Here is a 19,085-nt window from a genome sequence, read left to right on the forward strand (position 1 = left end):
ACAAATACCCCAAACACTCATTTTCAAGAAAGAGGCTTCACAAAACATCGAAAACCCACCAAAATTTATTCAGTAACATTTTTGCTGTGCAGAACTTGATCCGAGTCCCATTCTGAACTCTCCTGATCAAGTTCCGGCTTCTGCATTATTGGTTATCTTTACATATATTTGGGAAACAGGATTTTTTCTAGTCTAGTACCTGTTTTTCTACCTTTCTACTTTGCTTCTGGTGAGGAGGTCAGCAACGTTTCTAACATTAAGATCAAAAGTCAGTCAGAGAAAACCCAGGACCAGACAAGGCATTGAATCTCTTTGTTCCTGCAGGTGAAGGTTTATTCAGCTGCAGTCCTTCCCTGGTGAATTGTGATTCTCTGCTTAGATTCTCCCTCACAAACATCTTCTTGTTGAATAGGTTTGGGGGAGTAAAGAAAGGGTAACAAATTAATTAGCATATTATCCTAGGAATTTGTGTCACTCAAAATTATACTGAACTATCCCCAAATTTCTCAGTAAGTTAGAAAAAAAATATTTCCTAGAAAAATAGTCATCTTTTTTTTTTAATTTTTTTTATTTATTTGAGAGAGAGCACAAGGGGTGGGGAGGAGCAGAAGGACAAGCAGCCTCCCCACCGAGCACAGAGCCCAACATGGGGCTCGATCCCAGAACCCCGAGACCACGACCCGAGCCGAAGTCAGACGCTTAACTGACTGAGCCACCTAGGCGTCCCGAAAAATAGTCATCTTTTAAACTGGGCTTTTCTGTTGTTCTACTTCTCTTTCTCTACTGTGAGGGGGAAAAACGGGACTTGTGCTACTTTCTACGTCCTTACTTCTGTGGAAGTACATCTATCTTAGGGCATGAAGGACCTTCCCTGAAAACTAAATCTGATTAATGGATTTCATGCTAGTGGAGCAGCAATGAACCATTATTGGTGGCTTACAGAGCTCCACAGTAATTGGGGACACACTTGGAGATAGGTCATCCACTGATCAAGAAGATGCTATTTTCACATCAATACAATTTTAATACACAAGTAAATGCAATGTTAAGTAACAAGACAGAGACTTTTAAAAACTGAAGAGGGAATTTTAATTATGGGGATTCTCTGAAAGTCTCCTTGGAATAATTTTCAAGATTTGGGGGAAAATGCTTACAAAGTGGTATTTTAATAACAGACCCAAACACTTTGGAAATGTGTGACAAATTGTGACAAAAGCTCAGGGTCCCCCAAAATCTCCCTTTCCAAAACTAAGACATGAACCTCAAAAAAAAGTAAACACAGCAAAGATTAATACTGAAAATAAGGAAGGGTCCCAATCTTGGAATGCAGTGGAAATAAGACAGATGGGATTTTTTTTAGGGAGAACATAACCATGGAAGATAGACAATGACAATTTATCCGATGTTTAATGAAAAGATTAAAACTAATAGTAAAGGAAAATACTCAAAGATATATAAGAAGCTGTCTTCCATAATGAAGAGATTCTCTGTGTCTTAAGAGAAGTTCTTTAAGAATGTACAACAGCAAGAAATCCTAATGAAAATGATACACTCAAAAGAAAAAAGGAAAAAAATCTCTAAGCACTTTGGCAGAACAAATAGATCGTTTATAATGGGAAAAATAAACAAGCTAGCTCTCTATAGCACCATTAGCCAGAAAAATAATGGAGTCAGCATAGTGACCTTTTTTTTCCAGGTGTTTATAGTGGCCACAATTCCTCCCACCACAGGGCCTTTGCATATATAGTTCCCTTTCCCCAGAATGCTCTCTTTCTTCTCCCTTGGTTTACTCCTCTCATTCTTCATCAGTTAGGTCACAGAAGCTTGTCCTGACCTCTCATTTGATTTCCTGAGCCTAGAGTTCCTCAGCTGTGACACGAACCCTCTGCATATATAGCATCCACGGTGGAACTTGGACAAGGGAAGCAGGTGGGAACATGAAGACAACACACCTGCTGTGCCTCTGGTCTAGGAGCCCCTTCCTTCCACCGTATCCATGACATGGTAGTAGGCTGACTTATTTGCTTGCAGAGGATAAAACTGCAGACCCTTCACAGTTCTTCATGAAATTCAGTAAGAAGTAGGACTTACATGAAGAAAATAATATTTTTAAAAATTCTACTTATGCCCTAAAATAAGATTCAAATAAATAAAAAAGATTATTGTGTTATTAGGCAGATGGATACTTCTAAAATATAATTGTCACCTAAATCATTCTATAAATTAAGTACAATCTGAATGGACTTTAGGAAATGAAGGACAAAACAAAGGCCCATGGTGGGGGGGGGGGGGAGGGCAGACAAACTTGTTCTCCCGGTTTCTAAAATGTATTATAAAACTCTAACAATGGCAGCAGTATGGTACAGAGATAAGCAATCAGATCGATGGAAAAGTTAGTCCAGAAATTAAACATACATTAAGTTTCCATTTGTTTGAAATCTAAGGTCACGTGTCGTATCAGTACAGGAAAGCTCAATAACTGAGTTGTGGAAAACAGACACTTAGAAATAAATAAAATTTCAGCTGTATTTGAGCAAAATTAATTCTAGAGATATCTAAGACTAAAATATACCTTTAAAAAAAAAACAAGAAGTACTGAAGACTATCAGGGTCAACGTTTATTTATTTATTTATTTACGATTTTATTTCTTTTATTTGGCAGAGAGAGAGAGCACAAGCAGGGAGAGCGGCAGGCAGAGGGGGAGGGAGAAGCAGGCTCCCCAAGGAGCAGGGAGCCAGATTTGGGGCTCGATCCCAGGACCCTGGGATCATGACCTGAGCCAAAGGCAGTCGCCCAATCAACTGAGCCACCCAGGCACTCTATTTATTTATTTTTAAAAATTTTATTTATTTGAGACAGAGAGTGGGATGGCAGTGGCAGAAGGAGAAGCAGGCTCCCCGCTGAGCAGGGAGCCCATCTCAGGGCTCGATCCCAGGACCTTGAGATCGTGACCTGAGCTAAAGGTAGATGTTTAACTGACTGAGCCACCTAGGCGCCCCTATTTACTTATTTATTAAAAAGATTTTATTAATTAATTAATTTATTTATTTGAGAGAGAGTGAGGGGAGGGGCAGAGGGAGAGGGACAAGCAGACTCTGCACTGAGCATGGAGCCTGATCCCACGACCCTGAGCTCACGACCTGAGCCTAAATGAAAGTCAAAGGCTTAGCCGACTGCACCACCCAGGTGCCCCAAAGGTCAACATTTTAATACTCTTGGGATATGGACAGACTTTCTAAGTACATTGAAAAACTCAGGAAGCAGAAATGGAAAGATTAATACACATGACTACATAAAATTCAAATGCTTTCATACAGTGAAAGTAAAATCATGAAGAAGGGTAAAAACAAATGAAAATCTGAAGAAACTGTTACATAAGGGACCAATGAGAGATTACTACAAAAAACTCCTTCAAGGGGCACCTGGGTGGCGCAGTTGGTTAAGCATCAGACTCTTGGTTTCGGCTCGGGTCATGATCTCAGTCCTGGGATCAGGCCCCAAATTGGGCTCCGAGCTCAGCGCAGAGTCTGCTTGTCCCTCTCCCTCTGCTCCTCCCCCACCCACCTCTCTCCCTCTCTCTGTCTCTAAAATAAATAAATAAAATCTTAAAAAAAAAACTCCTTCAAATTATTAAAATACAAATAAACACTGAAAGAAAAAATGGGCAAAAGACACAGATAATTCAGAGAGAGAGAGAAAGGAAACGAAGAAGAGAGGGAGGGAGAGAAGGAGGATAAAAGGAAGGGAGGGAAATAAATGGTCAATTATCAAAAGAAAAGATCCTAAACTTTACTGGTAACCTCCCCCAAAAGTACACTGAGACATCATTTATCGCCGAAGAGATCGCTAAATGTGAATAACCTAATCAATAGTTCATGTTGGTGAAGGGTAGGGGAGCAAGCATTCCTATTTACTGTTGGTAGGGGTGGAAACTGGCTAACGTTTCTGGAGGACAATTGAAAATCACTTAAAAACTTCCACAAGCACACTTCCTAAGCCAGCTGCATTACTCCTAAGGCTTTATCCTAAGAAGATGATCTGAGAAAAACACAAAGATATATGACCAAGGGTGTTCCTGGTACATTGTTTATAATAGTAAAATACTGAAAGCAATCAAAATGTCTCTCAAACCATTTTAGTTAAGTAAATTATTTCACATTCATAAAATGGGTATTTTATGAATAAAATATTTCACATTCATAAATTGTAAATTTAAATATGTGTATATGTATACATATGCTCCTAGCATATGTAGTATGATTCTATTCATATCTTTTTATGTATATAGCTATAGATAAGTCTGCATGTATTAGGCACAGAAAGAGGTCTTGAAAAGATAATCATCAAAAGGCTGATGGTAGTTGTCTCTGGGTGGGAAGATACTCAAAGATGTTTTTGCTGTCTTTGTACCATTCTGCATTGTTTGAATTTTTAAAACCATAGGCAGAAAAACACTATTATAAATAGAAAAATAAACAATGAGTGAATAATTCTCATTGTCTGGAAGCGTTTTTTGGGTGGTTTTCTTTTCTTTCTTTCTTTCTTTTTTTTTTTTTTTTGAAATTTGTGTTTCTTTAGATGGCCTTTTGTTTTCTTGTTTTCTCATGGTTTTGGCTCCTGAGCTACAGAACTTCATTGGCCACTGCTTTAATGTCGTAAACAAATTGTGACCAAAAATAATTTAAAAAAAAGGACTTTATGACCAAAAATAATGGAGAAGTTTATTTCAGAGCTAACAAGAATGCCATAAATAAGGGGCACCTGCCTGGCTCATTCGGTAGAGCATGCAGCCCTTGATCTCCAGGTTGTGAGTTTGAACCCCTCATTGGGTGTAGAGATTAGTTAGAATGTCATAAACAGATGGTGGACAGGGAGAGAGAACAGCTCTCAAGAGAGAAACAGCTCACTGCCCGTCCCTTCCTTGATACCACCTCCCTCCAGGCCCTTCCACTGAGGGACCAGGTGGAAATTGGGTTACTGCCCTCCCCCAATGATTTCCCTCATCTCCAAAGACCTTAAAAGACCTCAAATGCTGTCCAAAGACATCCTTTCCATGGACACATGAGCTGATACAACTAAACATGTACATCACTTGAGAACTCTCAAAATCCTGGAGGTGTTATAGGATACCTCTGAATTTCTCTGCTTTCAATTGCAGACTTCAGCGAATACAGACTGCCTTAGTTCATGGCAGATTTGGAAGTCATCTTGGAGCAAAGAGCTTTAGCAAACATAAAAGATTCTCTCCCTAGAACACACTCATCATCAAGTCTATAATTCTTCAAGTTATAAACCTTTCAGCAGTTGTCAAATCCTGGCTTGACATATTAAATCAAGTGATTTACTGCTGTTTTCCTAAATCTCCCTCTTCTTATCAAAACAAGGGTTGGCTGGAAATATTACGGCTGAACCAAGAGAAACTAAGATCTGGTCTAGGAACTTGTGGATGACATTTTACCTGTTAGCCTTGCAAATCTAATACATATAAACCTAGGTCCTGGCTAACGGTGCTTCATCAAGGTAAGGAACAAGGAATTACCAAATCCAAAGCAGACACCAATCTCATGGCACCATTGAGTTCCCTAACTCAATCCTGAGGCATGTATTCGTGCATTCACTCCTTCATTCACTCCTTCGGATATTAATTCATCCAACAAATATCTGTTAAATGTGCAGTGAGTGTCAAATACTGTGTGAGGCACTTGGATTACAGATGAGAATAAATAAAAGACACCTCCTAAGATACTCACTATGGAGAGCAGGTAAGTAAAGAGGCAAGAATAATATGGGGGATAGATGGTCTAGCAGGTTTCATGTGAAATGCTAGGAGAACACCAAGGAGGACAGAAATCAGTTCTATTAACAAGGTTGGAAGGAGTGGTGGCAGGAGAAGCCCACACGGATAACATCGAGCTAGGACTTTCCCAGGCAGAATAAGCTAAATGCACAGAGCTGGTAATAGAGCAGGTGCGTGGAGAAGAGTGGGCCAGCCAGACTGGAAGCAGGATCGATGGCTTTCTGTTGTTTCTAAAAGCTGTGAGAGGAGGCAGCTAGAAAGATGTCTAAATTCCTAATGGACTCTAAATTATTTCCTTCCGTTAACTGTACGGCATGGGTTCCTATCCTCGGTGTGATGCTCTTTCTGTCGTTTCAAAAGTATGACCACAATCCTATTTTCTCTCATTCTGAGGTACCATATTGAATTCACCGTAAGCTGGTGTGGCCTGCAGCCTTGTACACACCCTCATCCCCACGGCTTCGCAGGCAGCCTAGGGGTGTGTGTGAGGTCGTTTCCAGGGAGAAGGATGTGCCTCGGCATCTGTCTAAAATTCAGCCATTCTCCAAGGTGGCCCATCCGCTCCTGCTTCAGAGACCTTTCCTTCTCCCCACAGCGACCTCTTACTGCTCTCGTCGCCTGGGCCACCCACCGCCTGCACCACTAGCTGCAGCGGGCACCAAGGTGACGACACCTTCTACCGTTTGCCCATGGTTTCCTGCACACAAATGAGCTCTGCGCATGCCGGGGGGCTAGGGGCCGTGCTTCACATGTCGCTCTGCTCTTCACAGCTCCTAGTACAATACCGAGCCCACACCGTGCACCGGACACCTGCGGCAGAATCATTCACCACCGAGGCCAGTCTACCCTCAGACCTCAGCTAACAGTCCACAGCTGGGGTCAGAGGTGTGCTCTCATATTTTTAAATTTTGGATGGAAATAGATCAATATACTAGAACACTTTGATGGTCAGTGAAACCTTCATACCATAAGAGGGACTACTGTCCCTATAACCTGTTAAATGGAGAAAGGGAACGTTTTTTTTTTTTAATGCTATTTATTTGACACAGAGAGAGAGCATGCACAAGCAGGCTCCCCACGGAGCAGGGAGCCCCATGCGGGGCTCGATCCCAGGACCCCGGGATCATGACCTGAGCCGAAGGCAGACGCGTAACTGACTGAGCCACCCAGGCGCCCCGAAAAGGAACTCCTTAATACACCTTTTCCTCAATTCTGACACAAAAATTGGGCCAAAAAAGCCAAAGCCAATGTCCATGTGTACTCACTCCCAGCACTCACATTTTGCTTTCTGATACTATTCTCCACTTTAAATAAAACCAAAACTCCTTAAAGATAGCCAATTCTATATCTTGGGGACAGAGAAAAGTTAGGATTAGCTTGAAACATCTTATTATTATCAGAACAACGATGATTTTAAGAGTATCAGTGATGGTGCTAAGAAGACAAAGAAGCAAGTTATACCAATTTATGAATCAATAACAACAATGACAACAGCCATGGTAATACGATGAAGTAACTCTTTGTGAAAAGGTATGAGTTCTTTGTGATATTCAGAAACCTAAGATAAAGTGCACCAAACTCTAGCTGCAATCATTTTACTGCAATAGAAAGGTAAATAGAATAATATATAATTAATTTTTGTTGTTTTTTTTAAAACGTGGGAGAGTTTAGCCATAGGTATTTTATTTCGTTAATTACATACTGATACACCCTTTTCTCTACCTGTTGAAATAGACGAGGGTGAGTACAAAGAAACTGTAAATAAGCCAACTTGTCCTGGAAAAATGGGAACTGACCCAGGAACAAAAGGGACTGGTAAGTCCCAGTTGTCCGACAAAATAACCAGGTAGAAAGCAGGTTCAGCAGAATGTTCAAAGGTGATGAGTCTGTTAAATATCTTCAGAGTAGCTGTAATGTGCGGACTTGTTCCCTCAAGGCCCGGAAAAGAAGCTTCTAGATGTGCCTCGCACATAGAAGGAGACTTCAGGACATCGGTGTCTCCCAACTCTGCTGTTGGGTAAGGTCCGGGGGTGGGGGTTGTGGGGTGGTGGGGTGTGGTGAGGAGGGGGGCTTCCTGCCTCCTGTAAGCAGCCATCTGCGGTGAAGGCAGACTCTAAAAGTCCATCAAATCCATTCCACCCTTGGCTGAACTTACAAAAGCCCCTCCTCTCCGTCACACTGAAACCTTCGCTGCACCCACGAAGGGTGCAGCTGCCAGGGTGACGGAGAGCCAAGATTCGCATATTTAAGGGGCGGGAGGAAAGATGCATCAAGCAAGAGCAGAGAATAGGCCCAGGGAAGTGGGGAAAACACCATTCCAATCTGCAGGATTTGGAAAAACTTTGGAACATTTGAAACATGAGAGATAGGCACACCAGAGGTGTGAACAATTCACTGGCAGGGTAGCTGCTCAGCTGGAGCCCGAATCTACCTATTTTCTGGGACCCACCTGACCCCTCAGCGGGCAGGAGAAGAGAGGGGCTGCTTTTAACTCCCGCACCGCCATCTGGGCCCACGGGCCTGGGGCGGCTCCTCAGAAGGTGAGTGTCGGAGAGCACGGGGAAGCAGGTGCCAGGCCCAGGAGGGACTAGTCACCACCTCTTTGTTTCAGGTGCCTGTGTCTTTCCTTTAATCAAGACCCCCACACTGACAGGGCCCCCCCTTCAGGTGCTGTCCCTCCAGAAGACAGCACTCTGGAGCTCCGGGGGGCTGGCCCTGGGCCTGTTTCCTCAGCTCCATCCCTCACCCTGCCCCTGCAATTCTCTGTGTGACAGGAGCTGACCCCCCAAGCAGTTTTCCAAGGCTGCTGTGACAGCTGGCTGCTGGCTGGATTGCCCAAAGGGAGGTGCTTGTCTGAGTTTGAAAGGTGGTGGTTGGCATGGGTGAAGCCAGGGAACCTAACACCCTCTCACTTTGCTTCGCTGAGTCTCTGCCAGAAACTTCTTCCCCGTGGTAACCTGGTTTGCCTTCTGCAGCACCACCCCGTCCCTCTGTCCCTCCAGCCTAGGGGTGGTGACACCCACAGAGACTATAGTTAATTGTCCAGTCTCCTGTTTTGGCTCTTTCATCACCATTTCCCTGCATTAAATACTCAGTGTCTTAAATACGAAAGAGATTTCCTAGTTAGAGCCCGACAGACATATGTGGAAAAGGATGGCATCTGCCTGCCCTATAGTCAGATCAGTTAATGACCCGACAGAATGGGAACTTTGTAAAAAAGCCTCCTTTGAGAATTGCCTATCTTTTCTGCTCTCTCAAAGGATGGAGTCTGTCTACCTGTGGCCACACGTGGGGCCATGCCTACATGCAGACCCATGGGTTGTGAGAAGAACGTGGGGGGAGGCAGGAGAGAGGATGCTCTCTGCCATTGCTGTGGTCAGCAGAATCGTGGCTATATAAAATGAGAGCAAATGCTCTTCAAGGGAAAGGTTGACGTTTACACAGTCGCATGTAGAGCATGCTCTTACATGGTAGCTGGGAAGACACATAAATACACACACATAGGCAGGAATATATGCATCTACATGCATAAGGTATCTCTGGAAAAGTTTAAAGACGGTAGCAGGCATCTCTCGGAGGTGGGGGTGTGCGAGGGCTGGGGTCTAGGGACTGGAGAGGGAAAGGGACTTTTCTCTGCACACTGGTTTCCACCTTTTGTATCTGGTGTGTATTCAAAAATAGAAAAACAAACCAATAAACTCAATCTATAACCTCTTACTCTAGAGAAGAGAGAGCGTGGCCCTGTCATCTGCAGACACTGATCAGCGGGGCCTGCTGTACCAGCATGGAGGATGGGGGAGGGGCCAGGGCTCAGACACATGGGTGTGGCCTTCATCACGTGGCCGTCGTTGTGCGCATTTGCACTGGACACCACAACACCAAATAACCCCGAAGACTTGACTGATCAGATTCGCAACCACTTCAGCGGGTGTTCACAGTACATAAAGCATAGTATTAGGTGCTCGTGGAAATGACTCCAGACTTAGAAGCCTGGCCCCCAGTCCTGGCTCTGCTCCTAATCAGCTGAGCGATGGAGACGAGCCACTCAGCCTCTCTGGGCCTCGGTGCAGGTTTAGATCTCTAACCTCCCTGTTGAGCACAACCGACGGATTCAATCAGTGAAGAGCCAACAAGCCTTTGTTCAATTCAGACAGTTTCTTACTTACATAGACAGCAAAAGCAAGAGGAGTACCAATTCCCCGGTGTCCCTCGTCCCACAAAAGGCGCCAGATGACTGCATTCTGAGAGGCGTGGCACGTGCTGCTGAGGAGCCACCAGCCTGCAGAAAAGCAGTCTTAGAGTCTCCAGCTGCACCCTGAAGGAGAGCCAAGTGAAAGCCCCACAGCTCATCAGCACCCGGGAGGCAATGAGAAATTGTCCTACAACAGCCTCCTGGGCAGCCGGGGAGGTGAGTGGCAGGTGGTCTGGAAGCGGCTCCTCACGGGCCTCCCGTGCTGTCCTGCTCTGGGAGGGATTCTTCCTGGATTCACAGGGGTTCTTCCAAGACTTCGATCAGCTGCGGTCAAGCCTTGCCTGCATGGCCTATGTGGAGACGTGCAGTCTCCGAGGCACCATGGAGGAGCCAGCCCTCTGCGTTCCCCTCCTGCTCTGAGAAGCTTACCACTTAGAAGGGGAGAAGAGACAGCTGTACGTGATCTGCCAGGAGGACAGCTCTGAAGCAATGCGTGTCCTCACGATGAGGACCGAAGAGCCCAGGTTCAGAGAGAAGGGGTCCTGTGGGGCTGAGGTTCTCGGCGCCACAGGGTGACGAAGTGAAAGCCAGAGCTTGGGGCCTGCCGGCTCCCCACCCTCACCAGGTTCTTGCAGCCTGGCACTCCCTGGGGAATTGTGCACCCGCCTCCCCCTTTGCCACTGACCCTAGAGGACATCCAAGCTGAAGGGCTGCCCAGTGTGCAGCCGCTGGAGATTACCCCCGTTATCTACCCCATTCCAGAAGGCTTTCAGGGGCTTGAATGTGATCATGAAAGTGGCCTGCTTCCTATCTGAATGAGAGGTAGAAGGAAGGAGAACTCAAGGTAAGTCAGTCACAAAGGTTCTCCTCAGACCCCTCTATTTTGGTGCCTCCACTCCTGGTTTTCTCTAAGGCTGGAGTCAGGAAAGTAGTGTTACCTGATCTCTGCTCAGCTTTTCGAGAGAGCCCTATCTCTAGCCTCTCTTCAAAAAGCATCAGCTTCTGCCTGAAACGTGAAGCCTTTCCCCTTAGCTAGGTGGAAAGAGTCACCTTCAGAGACTTGTGTGCCTCACGGAGGTGACTTCCCAAAGGGTCCCTCCCCACCACTCTGCCTGGACAGAATGTTTCTGTTCTACATCCTCCTCTGTGACCGTGACTGCACAATGTCTACCATAGCACCTGCAACATGTCATTCCACTTCTTTGTATACTTGTCTGTGTCTCCCAATATACTCGAGCACCTTGAAGGACACGCTACGTCTTGATCAATGTAGTCCGCCTGTTTCAGCGTCTGGCACATCTTAGGGACTTAACACATGTTTCTCAAATAAATGATGAATGAATGAATGAATGATAAGCAACCCAAACCCTCTTCCCAGATCCTCTCATTCCCCAGCACTGAGGCACATCAGGATCCAGCCCAGGGCACTTGCCTCCACCAGGCTCAGCCCGAGAGCTGCTTTCCAACAAGGCCACTCCAGCAAGACCGTAGGACACCACATGCTGCCAAGAGGGGCCTTCATCTACTTCATCTCTATTAATTTTCCCAACAACTCTGTGAGATAAGCATTACTGCCCTTGGTGTACAGAGGAGGCTCTGAGGCCCAGAGATGGCCCATTAGTGAGCAGAACTCAGATTCCACCCCAGGGCTCCTTGCACAAATCCCTCCAACTGCCTCCCAGGGTCAGCCCTGGGTAGCATGTAAGGAGCCCAGCAATGGGGCTGGTTAGGGGGCAGGAGGGAAACCTGACCCTTCAAGCCACACCTCCACGTCTTCTAGGACATAGAGAGGAGGCACTGATACTAAGTGAAAGCTAGGTGGTTAAGACAACCCAATCAACTTGCTGAGGCCACGATGACTGGATGGAGACAAGAGAACATTTATTGAATCAGCACCTGCGGCATATACCCAAGTATTTCTAAAGGCTTGTTAAAGAGTAGTCGCAGGTAGAGTAGGGCAGCACTTGCTGGAAGATGCTCGTCTCTACTAGGAGCTGGGACCAGCGGCTTTCTCCGAGCTCACGTCCTACAGTGGAAGGAAAGGCACTTTTTAGGGCAGCTACAAGTATTTCTTTCTTTCTTTCTTTCTTTTTTTTTTTTTTTGCAAACCACTATTTCCTGTTTTGTTCTCTATTTATACTTTACACTTAGTTTTGAGAAAGCACTGGTGGTTTGGGGTTTTGGTTGTTTCTAGTTCGGTCTTTATCTACAAAGCCAACTCTCTTTTTGAGATGATTTTCTGTAATGTAAACCAACAGTAGACTTAGATTCTTTTCAAATACTTTGCTAAGAAAAATTCGTCAAGCTTTAACAATAAAACAGTAAGATTCAAACAGCACAAATCACAACTCTCCGAGTCAGTGCCTTAGGGAATGGGAATCCATTCACCAGCCTTGGGGATTTGTGAATTGCCCAAGGCTTCTTGAGGCAGTCACCTTTCCAACACAAACATTTTCACACAGATTTCCAGGCACGTGGTTGTTCATACTGAATGAAGCATAGAAACATGCTATAATATCTCCATTGGGATACTCTCTGCAAAACTTTGAAGTGCCTAAGACACAGGGTTAGTGCTATGGAATGAGTGTAGCGACTTGGTGTTTGCCCTCGAAGAACCCACTGTCTAAGAACATTGCACACTTTGGACCCAGGTATGCAAGGTACAGTGGTCAGCAGAGAACAAATATGAAAACAACCCAAGAACTAAAACCCTCACCTCTTGTGCAAGTCAAAGAGAGATGCCTTTTCGACATGAAAGGCAAGAGCAAGTGCAGATTATCTTGAAACTGGTTTTATTCCTCCATGTTTGGTAACTGAGAGCCTTGCTTCCCCAGTAGGAAGGACCAGGCTCCTGAGGTTGAGGGGTCAGTGAGGGGAGAGGTGGTCAGAGCCAGCAAGCAGGGATGAGGAGAGCCGGCTTTGAGTCACCATGGGAAGGAAGTAGAGCAGCTGTGTGACACTTGGGCCTCAGTGTCCTGACCTGGCAAATGGGGACACCAGGACCTCACCAGAATCACACCAACCACCAGGCTGCCGTGAGGATCTGATGAGAAAATGGCCGTGAGAATCCATCGTAATCTGCAAAGCCCCACGTGACATAAATTACCGCTGTTGCCAGACAAATAATTCTTTCCTTTTGTTCCCTCTGCGAAGAAGAGATTGTCAATAGGAACTCTGTTTCCCAACCAACTTGCTTGCAGGGACCCCAAAGACAGCACACAACAAGAGCCCTCATTTGTATCTACCACGCTGAAGAAGTCCACCCAAATGCATCCAGAGAACGCCAGGCTCCTCATCGCTTCCTGCGGGGCGTCCTAGAGTCCTGTCTCCCATCTAGATTAGAACCCCCCTCGTGGGGGTGCAGCTGTGGATGACAGCCTGGCATTGGGAGGTTCCACGGCTCTCGAGAAAGCCGGGAGGCTGAGAGGCGGTGTGGGTCACCACGCGTCACCTGCACACGCAGGCCCTGCGCCCTGGCTCGCTCCCCCTCTTCATTTCACAAAGAAAAATCCCAGGGGCTTCAAACATTAGGAGTGTCAACTCTCGCCAGGGCTGGAACAAGCAGTGCCGGCAAGCTCGCCCCAGATGGTTTTTGTCTCACCTAAAGGAAGGACAACGAACTGCAGCCCTAGTTGGCTGCTGACCACCAAGGATCACAAAGTCTTCTCAGTTATCCTGGGAAGCGTGGTCCCAGCGTCATCCCGTCATGGACACGGCAGGCAGGTCGCTGCTTCTCTGACCAGCGTCCCCTGGTGGCCCCCACGGGCCTCATGGCACTCCAAGACCAGGGCCCAAAAGCAACGTCTTGGGCCCTCAAAAGGGAACCGCTGGCCGGAAATGGACTCTTCCCACCTGTCTCATTTGACAAATATTTTCTGGGCACCTACTGTGTGCCAGGCCCTGTGCAGAGCCCACTGGGGACGTGAAGTTGAGCCCAGAATGATCCCTTCCGCAGACACTCCCAGGAGGAGGGAAGGGAAGCAGAGCGTATAGGTCACTGCGTCTCCTTTCTTCCAACCCTTCCCCATGTGCAGCCCCCCACCACATCCATGGGCATGCGCATGCCCACAGGTCCCCTTCCAGGGGAGTCCTCCATGTCTGTGCTGTCAACACACAGCTTCTCGGTCTCAGTTCCCCCACCCCACCCCACCCCTGGGATAGCTCTGAGCCTGGTGACACTCGAAGGTCACCCGAGAGGGTAAAGTTGACACAGCACATGCAGTCCAGACAAGGAGGGCTGGGCAATGACCACAAAGACAGAGCCTCTACCAGCCCATGGCAAAACAGCCAAGTTTACCTTTCAGGTCTTCCTGGGGCAACCCCTTCTCCCACACCACACCGGAGCACCCCACCCTTGGACACACAGGCTTCCCAGTCGCTCCAGCCCGCGTGGGCTACTTGCCTCGCACCTGCACCCCTTGCTTCCGGTGCTGTCTCTGGTGGACCCAGTTAGGCACAGGGCCCTGCTGACAGGACCAACAAGGCAACAAAGAGTAGATGAATAAACAAATGAGCTAATAAAGCACATGTGCATGCAGACATTATTTTGTTAGATTCTTACTCACTACAAGCCTTTAAGGCGAGTATTATTGGGTACCCCCATAACACAGATGACGAGTCTGTCAGATCTCCACGGATGACAGCTCATAAGGGCTCCATGTCTTGTCAGAGGCCACAACGCTAGGGCCAGCCCAGCCTGTCTCTTGGGGTTAGCAAGATGTTAGCTGCTGAGACCCGAGGAGTGTCATCTCCCAAGGCTTTTTTTCCTGGCTGGGAGATGCTGCATTCTAAAAGCTGACCACACCCTGAGACAAGTGGATGAGGTTATTAGCGCTGTATCAGGGCTGGGTAAAAGCTTCTGTGACCTCTTGCGGCCTTGCACACAGCGAATCCCCAATAAATACGCTTTGATTGATAGAAAGGGAGGGAGGGGTGTATTACAACAATGCCCTTGTGGTCTTCCACTTCTTGGTTGCTAAAGGAAAGGTCAGAAAAGGAAAAACTAACCAATCTTCTGTCCTGCTTCTCTCCAGTGGGTTAACAGTCAGCATAATTTTCCAAACCCTCTCCCCTCTCCAAAGGCCTCCTATGGCCATGTAACGACAGTTAAATCAATTCTTAATTAGCTTTCAAAGTTTACCTTTTGAAAATCCGTATATATGAATATTTATTGAGCACTTACTAGGTGCAAGGCATTTGTGCCAGGCCCTGGAGATACAAAGGGGCATCGGGACAAGCATGCAAACAGAAAAACGCCTGCAGCCAACAGGCATGCCTAATCTAGGACAAACCTTTCATACTTAAGTGGAGGAGGCAGGAAGAAAAGTCTCAGCAGAAGTTAAAACACAGAAGGGGCTGACAGTCACGAAAAGCACTAAAGAATGCAAGAAGGTGTCGTTGGGTTAATTTTTCTTTTTCGAAGCAAGAAGAACAAGGACAGAATTAACCCACTGCTCAAAATAGACTGGAGAGTTCACAAGTGGCAGTAACTATTTGTTTCTATGTGTTTAGCACCGAAAAGCAAAGGATCTCAAACTGGAAGCCACAAACACAGGACAGAGAGGAGAGGCAGGGATATCGACAAGCTGCACTTCACTTCAATGAGCTCAGATCTCTTCAGGCTCAGACAAAACATCCCCTGAGTGTAGGAGTTTACACGGAGGGTCTCAGAGCTGCGGTTGGAAATTTCAAAGAATCATGGACGGGAGAGAAGCACTAGAGGAACGGAGGGGCATATTTTATCCCAATTTTCGAAACAGACTGGGATTCTGGATGTGGAAATTAATGCACTTTTATGAAAGCAAGTGGTCATCACTAATACCGGAACATTGGCTTTCTGAGAACAAATTCCCCTTACGTTTAAGGCTTACCCTAGCTAGGTGTACTTGTGAGAGGGCGTGGAAATTCGGCTGGAAATCACAGGAATGCCATCACCATGGTCTGTGTTGGTTACCACAAAGTATTTGACACAATCTCCCAAGATTATTTCATGGATCAAACAGTTCATAGGAGCAGAAGCATAATACTTTGGGGGAAAATCATAAGCAAGGTTCCAAGTTGCATGACTAATGATATAGCACCAATCTGCTGGTCCTCTCTAATGGTACACCACAGGTCTCTAGTTTCCGTTACATTCTCCCTGGTGATGTGGCTGAAGATTCAGAAGACAGGACTAGCGAATAAGCAGATGACACGAGTCTAGGAGGGACAGCGAATGCCACAGATTACAGCATTGAGGTTCAAAATGTTTTCATTGGATGAACCAAATCAGGCAAATGGAAGTTTAAAAAGATAAATAGCTAACACCTTGTGCACAGATGTACAGGAGAGATTTGACGGGAAAGGTTTCCTGTGTGAAAAAGATCTAGGAATTTTCATTAATAAAGAGTCTTATTTAGACTATGGGGTGGCCTATTTTAGCAAGAAACTCATGGGAATATAGATCGAGTAGTGTCCAGACCGAGGGAAACAACAATCCTGTTATCTGTAGAGCATCGGAGTTTTACACTTATCTTTGGGGCAAGAATTAAAGGAAATATTGCCTCCAAAAGGGGGGAGAGTGCAGCAGATGGAGACTTTCCTTTTTGGAGCTGTTGAAATAATGGAGGACATTTGGCCTGGAGAAGAGACCGATTATTCCAAGGCAGAAGCAGGATAACCCTATCCTAGGAGGGCAGCCTCCTAGACGGTGCCCGGCCATCCCCATCCCCTGGGTAGAGCTTTCTCATCCTGAGCCAAGAATTTAAATAAGAGGGGCACATTCAGCCTTCTCTCTGTGTGCTAACAGGGACAGATCTTCAGGATTTATTGTTCCATTAGAAAACGACAATATGAAGTAGCCAAAGAATATATACACTTATCTCAGTTGTGTGTTATCTGAATGTATACTAAAAAAAAAGCATATATTTTTCAGAGCATATTTTTAATTTATTGATTAGAGTCTACTTGAGTATACACCAGATTGCTGAATACTTAAAACTTTATTCTTTGATAACTTAATGAGTAGTATATTCACTTTCTAGTGCTATCATAATTAATTACCACAAACATGGTAGATTAGAACAACAGAAATTTATTCTCGTACGGTTCAGGAGGCTAGAGGTCTGAAGTCAAGATTTCAAGCAAGGTTGATTCCTTCTTGGGGCCACGAGGGAGAATCTGAGAATCTGTTGCATGCCTCTTTCTAGGTTCTGGTGGTTGCCAGAAATCCTTGGCATTCCCTAGCTAGCAGTCCAACATCTCCCCAAACTCTTCCTCCATTGTCACATGGCCTTCATCCCTCTCTGTGGTCTCTGTATCTCTACATGGCCTCCTCATAATGACTCTAGTCATTGGATTTAGGGCCCACCCTAATCCAGGACGACCTCATCTTAACTAAATACATGTGCAAAAATCCTAATTCCAAATAAAGTCACATTCTGGAGTTCCAGATGGACATGAACTTTGGGGGGATGCTATTCAACCCAATATAAGTAGTATGCATCAACCTTTCATTTTTTTAAAAAATTTACTTATGTATTTGAGAGAAAGAGAGTGAGCGAGAGAGAGAACACAAGCCAGGGGGCAGAGGGAGAAGGAGAAGCAGGCTCCCCGATGAGCAGGGAGCCCAACGCAAGGCTCGATCCCAGGACCCTGAGATCATGACCTGAGCTGAAGGCAGACGCTTAACCGACTGAGCCACCCAGGCACACCTGTATCAACCTTTCGATTAGGGAGAATGCTATCTTTTACCTTATCTGCTATGGTGGTGTGTTAACTCAAATATGAATTTCTACAGAAGTCTTTTGCTGTCATTTAAAGGCATTTTGCAGGGCACCTCGGTGGCTCAGTTGTTTAAGCATCAGACTCTTGGTTTTGGCTCAGGTCATGATCTCTGGGTCTGTGGATGGAGCCTGCTGTCAGGCTCCCCGCTCAGCGGGGAGTCTGCTTGAGGAGTCTCTCTCCCTCTCCCTTTGCCCCTCTCCCAGCTTGCATGCATGTGCGTGCTCTCTCTCTCAAATAAAAATAAGTAAAACTTCAAAAAGTAATAATAAAATAAAGGCATTTTTCTTCCTATATCCTCTAGGAAGATGAAGAAAATGTGATAACCCTTCTTGTAATATTACTCTTTTATCCCCAGGCTAATTTGTGCAAATAAATTTTCCATTTAAATTTACATTTTCCAAATAAAAATATTTTTTTCAATTGAGGTATAATTTACATACAGTGAAATGCACAGGTCTTATGGGTATAGTTAAATGAGCTTTGATAAATGTATACACTAATGTAACTCATATGCTTATCAAATATAGATTATTTTCATCACCCTAGAAAATTTCTTTATGCCTCTTTCCAGTCAACCCCACTCCCTCAAAGACAACCACTGTTTTGATTTCTATCACCACACATTAGTTTTCTCTGTTCTTGAGCTTCATATAACGGAATCATACAATTTGTACTCTTTTTCAGCTGGCTTCATTAGTTTATAAACCTATTTTTGCATATACCAGAAGTTTATTTCTTTTTATTGTTGAGTAGTATTCCATTGGATAACTGCACCACAGTCTGTTCATCCATTCACCTGTTGACCGCCATTTGGATTGTTTCCAGTTGTAAGCTATTTTGAATAAATCTGCTAGGGACATCCAGGTATTGAGCCCTTTGTGGACGTGTTTTCATTTTCTGGAGTAAACCCCTAGGAGTGGAATTGTTGGGTCATAGGATAGGTTCCTGTCTAACTTTGTAAGGAACTGCCAAACAATTTCCCGGTGGTTGCACCATCTTCACGGCACCAGCAGCACAGAAGGGGCCAGATCCTCACCAACATTGGTGCTGTCAGTCTTTCATTTTAGCTGTTCTACCAGGTGGAATTTAATTTGCATTTCCTAGATGAGTAAAGATGTTGAGCAACTTTTTATGTGTATATTGGCCATTCTCGTATCTTCTGTTTAAAGTGCCTGTTCAAGTCCTTTGCCCAAATATTTATTATTGGGTTGTTAACCTTTTTTATGATTGAGCTATAGAAGTTCTTTATTTATTCTTCATCCAGTTCCTTTGTTAAATATATACACTACAAAACTTCTTCTCCAGTCCATGGCTTGCCTGCTCACTCTCTA

At 45.3% G+C, this 19,085-nt stretch overlaps 1 protein-coding gene across 9 annotated transcripts in view; it reads right to left on the minus strand.

Annotated features, from left to right (window-relative positions):
* The window catches only part of SCML4 (Scm polycomb group protein like 4), a 111,998-nt gene that overhangs the window by 65,298 nt on the left and 27,615 nt on the right, over positions 1 to 19,085 (minus strand). For 2 of the 9 annotated variants that reach the window (XR_014147875.1, XR_014147876.1), the window contains exon 2: positions 1,953 to 2,086. The exons of 5 other annotated variants lie outside the window; for them this stretch is intronic. The gene's annotated coding sequence lies outside the window, so the exon portion shown is untranslated. Of the gene's footprint in view, positions 1 to 1,952; positions 2,087 to 9,964; positions 12,017 to 19,085 lie in introns of those variants that run through there. 2 more of the 9 variants (XR_014147873.1, XR_014147881.1) reach the window with 2 other exon arrangements.

Source organism: Leptonychotes weddellii, chromosome 8, assembly GCF_054177405.1.
Source record: "Leptonychotes weddellii isolate Sample4059 chromosome 8, ASM5417740v2, whole genome shotgun sequence".
In the NCBI taxonomy this organism is placed as follows: domain Eukaryota; kingdom Metazoa; phylum Chordata; class Mammalia; order Carnivora; family Phocidae; genus Leptonychotes; species Leptonychotes weddellii.